General features: G+C 19.6%; 1 pseudogene; it reads right to left on the bottom strand.

Annotated features, from left to right (window-relative positions):
• Positions 1 to 3,218: 3,218 nt before the first annotated feature.
• LOC110603986 lies at positions 3,219 to 4,244 on the bottom strand (annotated as a pseudogene).
• Positions 4,245 to 6,471: the final 2,227 nt, after the last annotated feature.

Below are 6,471 nucleotides of genomic sequence, written 5' to 3'. Positions count from 1 at the left end.
TATGTATCTTGAAATATTATTGAGTAATAATAATTTCTAATTTAATATACCATGACTATTGAATTGTATGTATTTTTGTATTTATCTGGTATGCTGTATATATGGACCATTGTATGTATATGTTATGCATTATGCTTCAATTATTGGTATTTTGCTGACAATAACATCTAGATATATATGATAATCATAAAAATTATTAAATCATACCTGGGTTTAGAAAATGGTATCAGAGCCTAGTTATTTTGTTAATTTTAAAACAAACTCATAATAAAAATTTAGGGTTTAAGCTGTGTCCTTGCTAGATCTGTAAATCAGGCAAAAAGAGTGTAAGACCTGTAGGTGTGCGAGAAGGAAGTGTATGAGTGGACCCTAAATAATAAAAATGAGTATGTTTAGAAGAAACAGATCTTCTAGGTCGAGAAACCAAGATGATGAACTAATAAATGATTTAAATATAAATGATAATACTAGAACAATTTTATCTAGAGAAAGTACTTGGAATAGTCAACAATTAACCAATTGGAAACCACCAAAGACTCCGATCGATAATATATATAAAAAAGGAATTTTGGATTTCAAATCATTAAGAGCTATTAAAACCAAAGAGAGAGTCGTCCCCTTATATTCAGAAAATCAATCTATGAGTTTATTGAGTAAAAAGACAATTTTAAAATATATTAACCAAGGATATAGATTTATGCATATAGGATTAGTACAAATAGCAATTAAACCATTGACAGTAGAAGGATTAAATACAAGTATGCATGTGGCATTAAGAGATACTAGACATAGAAATTATAAAGATTCATTATTAGGATTATTTGAAACAAGTCTAACAAATGGACCTATTTATTCAAACTGTTTCCCTAATTTCACTGTATCATTAACCGATCCACATATAATGAAAATTTTAACCTTAGACATATTGACTCATAATTACAATATGTTAGCAGGATCACATATATATGAAATATTTTATAGATTAAACTATAAAGTTATGAATACAGGGTTAAGTCCAAATGCCATAAACCATAATAGAATAGAAGGAGAAACAATTTTTTGGGAAATAGACCAAACAAAAGCAAATATTACCAAACCCAAGTCTACCATTTATCAACCAAGTAGACATAGTTTAGATACATCTTTACCAAGACCTAATATTGAAATACATACTGATACAAGTATTATTTTATTATGAAAACGTAATTTTAATGAATTTATTTTCCCCTATGTAGTCAGTATTTACAAACACTATTGTTTTTGAATTTATAATTAAATTTATTTATTTCACAATTTATGTTATACATATTCAAATTTTTTCTATTTTTAAATTTAAATTCCATACAAAATAACAAATTGTAAATTATGGGTATAAAAAATTAAAATTAAAATTTCTAATACTGATAATTTTTTTTAAGTATCAAATTTAAATTTATTAAAAATAATGAAAACATCAATTATTAAATAAAATACTCATTAAAGTTGATAACAAGTGAAAATTAGATGTTTTTTTTTTTTAAATTAACTTTTGGTGTGTTTTCTGAGTGCGTAATATTAAATTTATTTTTAATATGAAAATCATGATAAATTGATATAAATAAAAGTGTTGGATAAAATTAATAATTAATTTAAATATTTTGATTTTTATAATTCAGTCTTATTCAAAAATCTAATACTGTTAATATTAACTCATTGTATCCTAATTTATAAAAAAAAATCATTATGTACTTATTTTTTTATATTAACCTATTAAAATTTTTATTTTATGATCAATAAATATATTTTTATTTAACAATAATTAATTGATTCAAAAAAAATTAATAATAATTAATTAAAATTATTAAATCTAAATCATTGTAAACTAAAAAAAACTTATCAAAGGATACCTAATGTGTTTAATTCTTATACCTATAAATTTGTAAATTTATGTACATTATTTATAAAATAAAAATAAAAATAATAATATGAAATATGTTAAAAACATAATAATGCAATATATCAAAATAAATTTACAGTCTTTTTGATTTTTTATTTAAAATTTAATATATTCTTTTATTTTCAACTATCTAACGTTTAATTTATTTCCTTTTATTTTTAATTAACTATGTAATATAGGTTTCTATCGGGATATTTAGTAAACCCTACTATCCTATAATATAATCATTTTGCATATAATAAAATCCATTATATATATTTATAAGAGAATAATTGAGTGAACCCGACCATTCTATAATGATTTGAGTAACATGGAGTCTATTTTTTTCCGGTTCTCTTATTTACCTGTTAAAAACTCTAATCTTTCAATGTCCACAAACTTGTTTTTTAATAAATGCCTACAAATAATTGTTTGGGGTAAGTCATCTAAATTATATCCTTAAGCCATCTAAATTATATCCTTAAGACTAATGTTCAAGTTAGGGACTCTATTGATGGCAGCCACTAAATTATCTCTCATTTGAAAACTCATACTTTATCAGTTACAATTTAGTCTTAATTAGATTTACTTTTTTATTTTAAAATATTAAAAAATTAATTAAATATTAAAAAGGAAGAGAATATAATTTTTTCCATTTAATAAATATCATATCATTTATTGTTTAATCTATAAATGCACTAATAATATTTAGTCATGTGTTACTACAAGTTTAAGATTAGTTAGAGCACTCTTCAACACAATATCATTTTTTTTCCATCATATTAAGTCAAAACTTGCATTAGTTCAATAAAATTTTATAGATTTAATTAAATTTCATACTCATCATACTTTTGAACAACCAATTATTGCATACAAAAAATAATAAAAAATACATAATTAATGCATTTAAACAGACACATATTTCAAGTTTTCTAATTATTTCAAAATATACTAATTAATATATTGATTTTGGTTTATCAAATAGCTAACCTCTCTTATAATACTATTACATTCTTTTACATATTAGCTTTATCTTTTAATAAAATATTTATTTATTAAAATATCATGATCTCTTCCATTATGTCCATATATAAGAAATAATAATATAAATAACTCTTAATTTTTTTTTCTCCATAAAATTTGAATATTTATAAAAAATTAAATTATATATCAACCATGATATTAATCCCCAATAAATTTACATACAATCAACCCAATTAAACAAAAATAATAGGCACAACTCACCAAATAGTAGGTACAAACCAAAATACAAGCAATACCTTCCACAAGCGCCTATTTATATTTAGCAGCGGACCTCCTTCAAAGTATAGGCAAGGTACAAAAATATTGGGTCAATGGCACCTTCCTTGTAGTAAGTAAACACAAGACAACTATCAGCAGGCATGCTATCCCCTACAAAAAAATTGGATATCAATGAGCTTCGAGAGCAGGAACTCGGTTGCTCCCTCAATGTTTTTCTTAAAAGTCTCTTGCTTCTCCTCATCCAGATTAGCTGTCATCAACTTCATAAACCTCTTCATATATGTGACAAACAGCTTCTTGTCAAAAGTTGCTCCCTAAATGTATCAACAATGTCAACTACTTTAACTGCTTGATCTTCAACACCATCATCTGTCTGCACCCTTAGCAAGGATTTGCACCAATGTCTGCCTCAACCACTCCTTGATCAACCCACTTTCCCTCAACTTCCCACATCAATGTCTATCTCAACAGCTCCTTGAACAACCCACCTTCCCTCAACTTCCCACATCATGCCATTGTGAATTTCCTTGTATGGAAACGAATATGAGAGAAGGTAGTCACTGCTAATAGCAAATAAATAATAATTATTATAATTTAAAAAAATACATAATTAACAATATAGTTAAAAGTAAAACAAGCATGATTATCAATATAATTGTAATTACGTTTATACTAATTTAATTATAAATTAAATTATATTCTTTCAATGTTTTTTTAAATAGTATTTTTTTAACTTTCAATCGTATAGTTAATCGTGTAATTATTTTAACTAAAATAATGGTCACAATGAATTTAAAAAAAATTTTGAAAGTGAGTTAATTTGAAATTAAATTGAGATAAATTAGTACATCTAAATCATTGATAAAAATAAAAAAATAATGATATAAGTTATTTTTAATATTATAAAATTTAATTTTAAGTAAAATAATACAAAACATTATGAGTTTTTTTTAAATTACAATTTCCTCAAACTTTTAAATTTTTATTAAATACTCCCTGAATTTTTAAATTTTTATCAATTATATCATAAATTTTGCTAATATAACGGATCACCCGACAATTTCATTAGATTTTTATGATAAAAATAATAGTAGAGTGCAATTAAAAGAAAATATAAAATTTAAGGTCTAATTAGATATTAAATTAATATAAAATGTAAATACAAAAATTTATAAAAGATAGAGGTTTTTTTATGATTAAGACTTTAACTAATTAAATAAATTTTTATCGATTTTCAATTTTATTTAATTTATTTAATTTTAATCGTTGATTTTATTTTATCCCTTTCATTCTCTATTTTTTATAATTAAAATTTTTATTTTTTATTTTTAAAATTTTTATTTCAATATGAAATTTTAAAAAAAAAATTATTCATTTACAACGGAATTTAATTTTATACATTAATTTTATTATTAAAAAGTAATAATCTCACTTAATTAATTTCTAATCTATTTATATAATTAAATTATTTGTTAAACTATCTAAATTTAGAGGATAAAATTTAATTTTTTATAAGTAAAACTGTTTTATGAATAATATTTTATTAATTAATGAGTTTCATAAACTATTTAAATTTAAAAATAATTTAATTTTAAAAATATAAATTTAATGGTAATAAATTAGATAATTTAAATTTAAAAATATTTAAATATAAATTAAGAATTATTTTTATAGATAATAAATTAAATTATTTAAATTTAAGAAAATAAAATAAAAATATTATTTTTATAATTAATTGATTAGATAATTTAATTTAAAAATAAATTTTACAGTAAATATTATATTATATTATTTTTTATGAATTTGCATGTTTTAGTGGATGGAGTTTTTTTTATAATAAATATCATTAAAAATAGATCTTATAATAGAATAAAATATTTAAATATAATTAAGTATTATTTTTATAGATAATAAATTAAATTATTTAAATTTAAGAAAATGAAATAAAAATATTATTTTCATAATTAATTGATTAGATAATTTAATTGAAAAAATAAATTTTACAGTAAATATTATATTATATTATTTTTTTATGGATTTGCATGTTTGAGTAAAATGAGTTTTTTTATAATAAATATCATTAAAAATAGATTTTATAATAGAATAAAATATTTAAATATAAATTAAGTATTATTTTTATAGATAATAAATTGAATTATTTAAATTTAAGAAAATGAAATAAAAATATTATTTTTATAATTAATAAATTAGATAATTTAATTTAAAAAATTATTTTTTATGAATTTACATGTTTTGGTAAAAGGAGGATTTTTATAATAAATATAATTAAAAATAGATTTTATAATAGAGTAAAAGATAAACTATTAATGGATTCATTATTGGATTAATATATTTATAAACATTAAAAATAAAATATTATTAATATATTTCAATCAATAAAAAATAAGTAAATTATAATTTATTATAACATTTTATTAATTTTTTATAAATTTTTTAAATATATATTTATTTTATGTATTTTATTTTACATATTTTATTTTTATTCATCATTAATTAAAATTACCCCTAAATAAAATTTTTGAAGGTAGTGTTTTCTTAGCTTGGAAAATATACTTCTTGACAAATAAGTTCTAAACTTTTTTATTTTTACAATCGCACCCCAAAAATATCAATTGAATTAATAGCATCTATTATTATCAATGACAGTAACATTAAAATTTGTTGATAACACCGATAACTAGATGATAAAATTATTCAAAAAACAAAAGTTTATAGCATAATTGTCGAAGGTATAAGTTTTATATTTTTTTTATTTTTTAAAACTGTAATTTTTTTTTTGCTTTTTAAGTTTTCACTTTTTAAAGTATAAATAGTTTTTTCATTCCTCTTATAATATCATTATATCTTTTTCTACCCTCTTTATTTTCAATTTTTTTACAAAATTATTATAATATTTATTTTTTTATTCATTCACAAAAAATAAAAATAAGAGAATAACAAAGAAAATATATTTTTTATATTTTCTATTTATTTTTAAAGAAAAAATAAATAGAAAATATTTATTTTTAATGGAAAAAAATACATTTATTTTCTTCTCTCCAATATATGAAGAAAAAAAATTAAATATTTTAATTTAGATATTAATTTTTTACTTGTAAAAAATTAATAAATTTTTATATTATTAATGTTTTAAAAAACTTTCACTTACAAAAGAATATTATAACTAATTGTTATATTATTAGCTATTCTAAAATAGCTATTATTTATGAAATTATAAAAAATTTAATTTTATTTAAAAATTAAAATAAATTAAAAAATAACAAAAATAATGA

The sequence above is a fragment of the Manihot esculenta genome, chromosome 16 (assembly GCF_001659605.2).
Source record: "Manihot esculenta cultivar AM560-2 chromosome 16, M.esculenta_v8, whole genome shotgun sequence".
Lineage (NCBI taxonomy): Eukaryota > Viridiplantae > Streptophyta > Magnoliopsida > Malpighiales > Euphorbiaceae > Manihot > Manihot esculenta.
Note: the sequence above shows the minus strand (reverse complement) of the source record. Positions and strands in the feature narration are given on the sequence as shown.